The following is a 10,719-nucleotide window of genomic DNA, read 5'->3' as shown; positions in this document are numbered from 1 at the left end:
TATATACATGGTGACACCACCTAATGTGAGTTAAGAAAATGTCCCAAAGTAAGGGATTTTTTTGGCAAGTATAACATCACAAAGATTCACTCAAGCTTGAGGCAACATGCCTTCCAAGGTAAGTGTAAAATCAGACAAAGCACAACTCATGCAGTGTTTTGCAGGGAATAAGTTGAAGGATGTTGGTGCTCCAAAAACAGCAGCAGCAGGACAGTCCTTCCAGGATAACCAACTGTTTCAAATGCTCTTCCTCAGCTGATAATAATAGCTAACATTGTCAGCCAGTTACACTGATTAGTGTAAGCTGAACCATTTGTATACTGTGTACCCTTTGGGATGTTTTACTTAGTAATGTACCTCTTATTGTGTAATAACCGTTTGTAGACTGTTCAGGTATATCATCTCATTTATTGCATTTGAATGTAATTGATTTTATTTGGTGGTCTCAATGAGTTGCCAGCCCCCCCCCCCAGGTATGGCCAGGAATCTCCAGGAATCAACCTCCATCTCCAGGAATCTCCTAAGGCTAATCCTGGAGATTTGACAAGTAACCAGTGCTGTCCCACATTGGCAAGTGCTGATAGGGCACATCCAAATAGGGCCATCCTAGGGACGCGGGTGGCACTGTGGGTTAAACTACAGAGCCTAGGACTTGCCAATCAGAAGGTCGGCGGTTCGAATCCCCGTGACGGGTTGAGCTCCCGTTGCTCGGTCCCTGCTCCTGCCAACCTAGCAGTTCAAAAGCATACCAGTGCAAGTAGATAAATAGGTACCACTCTGGCGGGAAGGTAAACGGTGTTTCCGTGCGCTGCTCTGGTTTGCCAGAAGTGGCTTAGTCATGCTGGCCACATGACCCGGAAGCTGTACGCCGGCTCCTTCGGCCAATAGAGCGAGATGAGCGCCACAACCCCAGAGTCTGCCACGAATGGACCTAATGGTCAGGGGTCCCTTTACCTTTACCATTATTCCATAATAATAATAATAATAATTTTATTAGTAATACCCTGCCCATCTGACTGGGTTGCCACAGCCACACTGAGCTGCTTCCAACATATATAAAAACATAATAAAACATTAAACTTTCAGATGTCTTCTAACAGTTGTATACTTACTTATCTCCTTCACTCCAACCTTCATGCTCTTCAACATTTCTCCAATGAAAATAAGGACCTCCTAAGGAAAAGCATGGAAGTGAGAGCTGGACCATAAAGAAGGCTGATTGCTGAAGAATTGATGCTTTTGAATTAAGGTGCTGGAGGAGACTCTTGAGAGTCCCATGGACTGCAAGAAGATCAAACCTATCCATTCCTAAGGAAATCAGCCCTGAGTGCTCACTGGAAGGACAGATCCTGAAGCGGAGGCTCCAATACTTTGGCCACCTCATGAGAAGAGAAGACTCCCTGGAAAAGACCCTGATGTTAGGAAAGATGGAGGGCACAAGGAAAGGGGGACAACAGAGGACAAGATGGTTGAACAGTGTTCTCGAAGCTACCAGCATGAGTTTGACCAAACTGCGGTAGGCAGGGGAAGACAGTAGTGCCTGGCGTGCTGTGGTCACGAAGAGTCGGACATGACTAAACGACTAAACAACAACAAAGGAAAAGCAGGACTTTCCAGGATCAAATCAGAAACCAGGACAGCTTCTGTAAATCTAGGACTGTCCCTGGAAAATAGGGACACTAGAGGGCCCTGGGGAATGCTCTCCAGCAGTGGAGAAGCAAGGCTGGGTAAAGTGGCTACATGGAAGTCAAGAGGTCTGATCAGGAAGCTGCAGGAGATACAAGCACATGGGAGGCTTAGTTTGTAAAGAGAGGGGGAAAGGATGGAAACCAATTCTGCAAAATATTCAGCAGTTAAAAGAGGTCCTGAGGTAGCCTAAGGATCTGGGCATTCATTCAGATTCATGGCTTTGGGGATTCATCAAGACTCCAACATTTGGGGATTCACTCAGACTCCCAGCTTTGGGCATTGTGGTACCATCCTGGTTTCTGTGAGCAGGGGTTGATCAGTGTAGTTCTGGAGAAGTTTTGCAGCACTTTTCTCTGACTGATGAGTTCCCAGTTTTAGAATTTCTCCAGGAATTTCCCCAGTCACAGTAGGCATATAAGCAGTCACATGTGCGAACTCACCCACCCATTGATGTGTAACTGGGCCCACAGAAAATTCTGTTGGAGCCAGGTAAAATTAAGGTATTCTGGAAGGAAGTTTCATCAGTAATCAGGCATAATATACCTACAGTTATTATCCCGCCAAATCTGACTATCATCTGAAGGCTGCCCTGTTTAGGGAAGTTTTTAATGACTGATGTTTTGATGTATTTTTAACTTTTCGTTGGAAGCCTCCCAGAGTGGCTGGGGAAACCCAGCCAGATGGGTGGGGTATAAATAAATAAATGATGATGATGATAATGTTAATGATAATAATACTTTTATTTTAGACTCCATAGAAGGAAGTCACAGATATACTCAGTGCTTTTTTCTGGGGGGACGCAGTGGGATGCATACCCCTGAACATTTTGTGAACCTAAGTTTGGCCTCATTGAGGGGCAGTATTTCAATATGAGGAGGAAAATGAGAGTACCCCCCCCCAAAAAAAGCACTGGATATCCCCAATTAATTATCATTGATTTAATGGCAGCCACAAGAACTTGGATATGCCCTGTAACTAGGGGGATCAGACAGAGCAGGGTATAGAAGATGTTATGCTTATGTTGACATTAACACACCTGATGAGAGGATGTGTTGGATCAAGAATGAAGGAAAGGAATAAACAAGATAAAGAGACATAATGATAATTGGAATTGGTTTGTGGTCTTTAACCAGAAACATTTCGTTGACGATGTTGACTTTTCAGATAAGAGAGAAAGATGTGAGTGCATTGTTGTACACAAGTATGAAATGAAAACTTTGAATTGTTTTGTAATATTTCATCTCAAGAAATTTAATAGCAAAGCAAAGGTAAAAGGTAAAGGCAAAGGAACCCTGGACAGTTAAATCCAGTCAAAGGCAATTATGGAGTGCGGTGCTCATCTCGCTTTCTATTTTATTTTATAAATATTTTATTAAATTTCTTTCGTTATAACAAATTGCAAATACAATTATCCAATTTTACATTTTACAATCCCCACCCTCCCCAATAACTTCCCTCATCTTCCCCTTATGTTTCGTTACATTATTTTTTATCGTCTGCATATTAATATACTTTAGATGTTATAGCATTGTCTTTCTTCATATTTTACTTAAATAAGATTGTGAATGTTTATTCAAAACCTGCCAAAGAGCCCATCTCTTTTTGTTGTTTCTGTAGGTAAGCTTTTCAGGCTGAGGGAGCCGGCGTTTGTCCACAGACAGCTTTCCGGGTCATGTGGCCAGCTTCTAGGGCAACAGGACATCGTGATGAGTGCCAGAGCGCTCGGAAACGCTGTTTACCTTCCTGCTGCAGTGGTACCTATTTATCTACTTGCACTGGCCTGCTTTTGAACTGCTAGGTTGGCAGAAGCTGGGACAGACCGACAGGAGCTCACCCCATCATGCAGATTCGAACCGCTGACCTTCTGATCAGCAAGCCCAAGAGGCTCAACGGTTTAGACCATAGCACCACGCCGGATCCCTTACTGAAGGGGGGAGAGACCTTTACTGGAAAAGGTATTTAATTTTAATTGACATCATATGACTGGGATATGTCAGTAGAGCATGAGACTCTTAATCTCAGGGTCATGGATTCAAGTTTCACATTGGGCAAAAAGATTCCTGCATTTCGGGGGTTGGACTAGATCAGTGTTTCCCATCCTTGGGTCTTCAGCTGTTTTCTAACTACAATTCCCATTATCCCTGACCACTGGTCTTGCTAGCTAGGGTTGATGGGAGTTGTAGCCCAAAAACAGCAAGGATGGGAAACAGTGGACTAGATAACCCTCACAGTCCCTTCCTACTCTACAGTTCTATGATTCTATGAAATGACTGACAGTGAATGAATGACTACAGTGAATGAATGTTGAACATACCCCTGCATTAAGAACAGGATGCTCCCATCCCAAAATCCCATGAATTCTTCAGAAAATATAAAGTCATATAATGCCCCCTAAAAAAACACACCTAAACCAAACCAAAAAAAAACCCCTTCAGAACATGGCATCCAGATAAAAATCATTGAATACTAAAGAATTCAAATCACTTCTTCACTTTTTTTTCAAAGGGGACATAGAATTGCCACATGACCATTTTTAAAAGCTCACCTAAAACCAATATATATAGGGTTAAACCACAGAGCCTAAGGCTTGCCGATCAGAAGGTCAGCAGTTCGAATCCCCGCGACAGGGTGAGCTCCCGTTGCTCGGTCCCTGCTCCTGCCAACCTAGCAGTTCGAAAGCACGTCAAAGTGCAAGTAGATAAATAGGTACCACTCTGGCGAGAAGGTAAACGGTGTTTCCGTGCACTGCTCTGGTTCACCAGAAGCGGCTTAGTCATGCTGGCCACATGACCTGGAAGCTGTCTGCGGACAAACAGCGGCTCCCTCGGCCAATAAAGCGAGATGAGCGCCACAACCCCAGAGTCGGCCACAACTGGACCTAATTGTCAGGGATCCCTTTACTTTTACCTTACAACCAATATTAATGCTCCAAAATGGGAGATTTGAAAGACTATATATATTTGAAGTAAATTTCTGATAAATGAAGTTAGAATATATGTACCTCACACCCATTCTGAATGCCTCCCTTAACATAAGGCCTTTACATCTCGATATTCCTTTTAAATATACCCCCGCGTCTAAATGAAATTATAACAATAAAGCTGTCTCTGTTTCCTGCTGTGGTACTATTTTTCTTTCACTGAACTTTTTCTCTTAACTTGGAAGAAAGGACAAAACCAGCAGTCAGGCATTTGACTTCCACTGTGATGTGATTTGACTTGCTTTCATCCTTTAAATTAAAGGCTCGAGGCAAAATTACTTTGTCACATAGCCAGATTCTCTGGGGAAATTTTGAAAGTGCCTAAAGAATTCAGGAATTGAATTCAAGAGAATGTCAATGGAAATTGTATTATTTAAGTGCTCTAGATATGTTCAAACAAGGCAGAAATTCGTGGCAAAGTCAATTTTGTCTCTACCATCTCCTGCTTCCCTTGCAGTTGGGAATAAGAGGCTATGGAATATATTCTTAGTACTTGTTGCATCCATGACGAAAGAAAGACAAAAAAGACCAAAGAAGAAAAAGAAAAGGTTTTGGAAAGAATTTGCATGCAAACAGAACTAAAGTGAGCCAGTGTGGTGCACTGGTTGAAAATTTGGGCTAGGACTCATTAATGGTTCCTTTTACAGATAGGTAGCCGTGTTGGTCTGCCATAGTCAAAATAAAAAAATTCCTTCCAGTGGCACCTTAAAGACCAACTAAGTTAGTTCTTGGTATGAGCTTTCATGTGTATGCACACTTCTTCAGATAGTGTGTATCTGACGAAGTGTGCATGCACATGAAAGCTCATACCAAGAACTAACTTAGTTGGTCTTTAAGGTGCTACTGGAAGGAATTTAATGGTTCCTTGTTATCCTGGGAAAAAGTGAAGAGTGAGGTGCCACAGGGTTCTGTCCTGGGCCCATTATTGTTCAATGTCTTCATAAACGACTTGGATGAAGGAATTGTCAGAAACATCTTGCATGCACAGACATTCTGCCAAGTGTGGTGTTGAAAGGTGTGGTGGTGGCTTATAGTGACGCCATTTTGGATGGAAGTCATTGTCAATATTAGCTTTGTCCATGGAAAATTCCTAAAATTCTGGGATGCACACAATTTATATTCCAACACTGTGGGCCTTGACAGAAGGGTAACGTAAGTGGTCTTTGTGCACCCTGTTGGTGGCCAAAAGGCTGGCGTTACAACACTGGAAGGAACACTTTTGATGCTATGCCTGAAGCATAACCCCAGAGCTAGAGAGGGAAACCTGGTGAATGTTGCTGAGTTTGTTTCCATTTCGTCTTGAATATTCAGATGGCAGCCTAGCCTGAACCATAGGGTGACCTCTGCTAGTATAGGCAGGAGAAGCAAATTACCCTCAGCAATGCTTCTGAAAGGGGCTGGAATTGGACCAAGACAGACTTTGACTCATCAGTTGTCTGAATTATGGGTGACTCTTGAAGAAGACAAAACGGCTGAAAGTTGATGTTTCTGGGCAGGTGTCGAAGAAGTGCCTGTTTTGATCTCTCTGCACATTTCAGAAGGCTGGGTTATGTGTGAAAGTGAAGTAGTGTCTCAGATCAGAATGATGAGGCAAGACTTTCTGAAGCTTTTGCGTTTCACTGTTGCACAAACGGTAATTAAAATGGGGCAGACAGAGAACACAATGTTGAAATTGCTGGTAATGGATGGTGCTCTGCTTGCTGATACACACAAGCATGATCTGTGGCGGTTAGAAAAATATAGCTTTACTTAGAACTCAGCAATGCAAGGAGAGATCTGGCTAGACAATGGAAATGGCCTAATTGCCCTGCGGTATTGGTGGCTGTCTGGCCTCTGGTGCAATATTCCTAAAAATAAGTGGCAATGGTGGAAAGGAAGCCGTAATATGTTCCAGTAACTAAGAAGGGACTTCAAGCCACCTTTGTTGTTGTTGTTTAGTTGTTTAGTCGGGTCCAACTCTTCGTGACCCCATGGACCAGAGCACGCCAGGCACTTCTGTCTTCCACTGTCTCCCGCAGTTTGTTCAAACTCATGCTGGTAGCATCGAAAACACTATCCAACCATCTCGTCCTCTGTCGTCCCCTTCTCCTTGTGCCCTCCATCTTTCCCAACATCAGGGTCTTTTCCAGGGAGTCTTCTCTTCTCATGAGGTGGCCAAAGTATTAGAGCCTCAGCTTCACGATCTGTCCTTCCAGTGAGCACTCAGGACTGATTTCCTTAAGAATGGAGAGGTTTGATCTTCTTGCAGTCCATGGGACTCTCAAGAGTCTCCTCCAGCACCATAATTCAAAAGCATCAATTCTTCGGCGATCAGCCTTCTTTATGGTCCAGCTCTCACTTCCATACATCACTACTGGGAAAACCATAGTTTTTACTATATGGACCTTTGTTGGCAAGGTGATGTCTCTACTTTTTAAGATGCTGTCTAGGTTTGTCATTGCTTTTCTACCAAGAAGCAGGCGTCTTTTAATTTCGTGGCTGCCGTCACCATCTGCAGTGATCATGGAGCCCAAGATAGTAAAACCTCTCACTGCCTCCATTTCTTCCCCTTCTATTTGCCAGGAGGGGATGGGACCAGTGGCTATGATCTTCGTTTCTTTGATGTTGAGCTTCAGACCATATTTTCCGCTCTCCTCTTTCACCCTCAATAAAGGGTTCTTTAATTCCTCCTCACTTTCTGCCATCAAGGTTGTGTCATCTGCATATCTGAGGTTGTTGATATTTCTTCCGGCAATCTTAATTCCGGCTAGGGATTCATCCAGCCCAGCCTTTCGCATGATGAGTTCTGCATATAAGTTAAATAAGCAGGGAGACAATATGCAGCCTTGTCGTACTCCTTTCCCAATTTTGAACCAATCAGTTGTTCCATATCCAGTTCTAACTGTAGCTTCTTGTCCCACATAGAGATTTCCCAGGAGACAAATGAGGTGATCAGGCACTCCCATTTCTTTAAGAACTTGCCATAGTTTGCTGTGGTCGACACAGTCAAAGGCTTTTGCATAGTCAATGAAGCAGAAGTAGATGTCTTTCTGGAACTTTCAAGCCACCTAGTAGTGGCTAAATCATAGAGTTGCGGTGTTGGAAGGGAACCCTGAGGATCATCTAGTCCAAACCCCTGCCATGCAAGAATATGCAGCTGTCCCATACGGGGATTGAACCTGCAACCTTGGCGTTATCAGCACCACCCTCTAACCAACTGAGTTACCCAGCTTCTCATTTTCCCACTCTTAAGTTCACTTCTCCACGTTTCTACATCAGTTTGCATTTTTTCCTATAGGAAGTCTCCATGAAAATCCAGCAGCACTTTAGTGTGAATTTTGTGTATTACATACAACTTTGCAGGCAATTTTTTCCTAATGGGCACATTTTTGCATCCCTAATAGTTATAGGCATCTTATTCAAACTTTACTCTACTACATGCATTTTTGTATCCACTACTTTGTTTTAGTTACTGGACTTTTAAACACTTATTTTCTGGGTTTTGGGGTGCTGTAAGAAGGAGCAGTTCCTTCATACACTTCCTGTATGAACTGAAGTTGGGTTTCAGGAAGGTTTGATAATTGTGCCAAGTCCAAAGACTGGAGGGAGCAAAATAAATGATGGCTAAACATCCTTGAATACATGGATCATTCTTTCCACCATACAAACTTTGACATAAACAAAGAGATGGACACTATATCTTCCTTTGAATATAGTTTTGGTTGACAGTTTTCTGATAGCAGCACCAAAGGAATCCCTGGAGAAGTGGATTCTGGTTACTCCCTATTCTAATTAAAAAGGAGTAGATTTATCACTGTGACCCCCTCAAGGCTGTTCTGGAGCAACACAGAATTGTTGCTTAATTGGGAATGAAATATCTTACTCCTTTCATCCATTTGTATCTTTAGTTACCTTTTGATGTTACATATTGTTTGTTCTGAATTTGAGAGTTACCTATGTCTCTCCTCTTTTATTCAGATAGGAAGCAGCTGTTCAAGGAAAAACACCCCAATTATAAACTATGGGATGAACTTTGGGGATATAAGATATGAACTAAAGTTGTGTGAGTGATGACTTCCCCTGTTGTCTGGAATTGCCCAGGTGTGTGCCTTTATGTTTGTTAAATTGGATTGTTTTTATTTTAACCAAGTTTTTCATCCCTGTTTAGAGACAGAAATCTTGTTTGGGGCAATTAGTTTGAGGAATGAGGGTACAATCTTAGCTAGAAACCAGGTGATTTCAAGGTTTTACTTCCAGGCTTGGAGGAGAATTTATGGCTTAAGTTTGATAAGGACAACTGGAAAACTCAGAGTTGCAAAAAGAAAGAAAGAAAGAAAGAAAGAAAGAAAGAAAGAAAGAAAGAAAGAAAGAAAGAAGAACATACAGAATATTGGGGAAAGGGCTGTTTTTTTAAATGGGAAGATTATTTAGGGGTGTAATGAGAGATAGCCAATTCAATTTGAATTGAGAGGGTTTTATTACATCTGAAGGCAGCCCTGTTTAGGGAAGTTTTTAATATTTAATGCTATATGGGTGGGGTAATAATAAGTAGTAATAATAATAATAATAATAATAATAATAATAATAAAGTCCACCCCAATATTAAGAAATATTATCCCACATCTCATTTACATCTCACAAACTAGGGCTAGGTGTCACCAGCATACTGGTGGCCCCTTCTCACCTATCTTCTAAAGACTGCCCCCAGAGGCTTCATGTAACTGTTAAGTGGCCTTGAGGACTCAGTCATATCGCCCTGCCTATCCACTGCAGGGGTTGAATCACAGTCACCCAATACTATTTTGTGAAACCAACCACATAAGTAGAAGTGAAACTGGCTTAGAGCTTTCCCTTGGAGTCTTTGTGAGCTGAAGAGCTGGAACTCCAGACAAAGTCTGGTCTTCACAGGATCACAGAACTGTAGAGTTGGAAGGAACCCTGAGGCTCACCTCGTCCAATGCTCCGCAAAGCAGGAATATGCAGCTGTCCCATACAGGGACCAAACCTGTAAACTTGGCGTTATCAGCGCCATTCTGTAACCAGCTGAGCTATCCAGGCTTCCTTCTTTTAGACACTGGCGGAGGAAGAGGAGTGTGGGGGGAGCACACTGCCCCGGCAGTGCGATCCCAGTGGGGTGCCATCACGGCTGCCTCCCCGCCCGCACTGGGCACCACGCCCCCAGGACACATGCCCTGCCCCACCTGCTCTCCACCTCCCAGTGCTGGAGCATGAAGCTCTGCCACTGCTTTTAGAGGCAAGCAATCTCTGCAGTGAATGTATTTCTAGCCCAGACTTTGTCTGCCAGTGGAAGATCCAGAGAAATAGTTCTTTGGGGCTTTGAAATGGAAATACGTTTCCATCCTAAAATAGTTTGCTTTCATATTCTCCTTGCAAAGACTGTGTGTCAGATTCCATGCATGTCCGAGAAGGGGCAATTCATTTAAAAAGAAGTAAAGATCGCACAGGATTGGGGAGTGCTTTGATCTTTCCAATCAATACTGATTAGCCTGGGGAAACGTTTGAACAAATATTAATTACAAAAAGACCAGGAGCTGCCATGAGCAACCTAAAGTATTAGCAAATTACCCAGCTGATGTCTCCTGCGTACCCAATACGTATAAGTGGCTTCTGAAGAGACCAGATGGGGCGTTTGAGCAAACAGGGAAGCCCGGTTAGCATTGCAAAGTGTTCAGAGCCACTTACATTCCAGCTGCGCAAACCATTTTAAATGGGCGACAGTTCATAAATTGAAATAATGTGCAGGTACCTCGTGCCTTTGTTGTAAGGAGGGAGTTCCAGAAGAGGGGTTGAAATGACAAAGGAGTAAACGGAGAAGAGAAGAAAGGGAGAGAAGTGGAGGAGCAAAGACTTGTGGAGAGACAAGCAGTAGTTACATGTCTCAGCAGTTGGTTAGAAGAAAGTCTCAAACAGCAACAGAGCAGGATGGCTGCTTAAACAACTGGTGATCTATCACAAGTCACACAGTCTACTGAGATATATGGTGAGCCAGCTGTGGAGCTGCATGACTCTTGCTGCTTGCCTAAGACTGCAAAAGCTGGGGAAAGTTTGCC

This window comes from Podarcis vaucheri, assembly GCF_965113315.1.
Source record: "Podarcis vaucheri genome assembly, chromosome: 17".
NCBI lineage: Eukaryota > Metazoa > Chordata > Lepidosauria > Squamata > Lacertidae > Podarcis > Podarcis vaucheri.
This window is presented reverse-complemented; position numbering follows the sequence as displayed.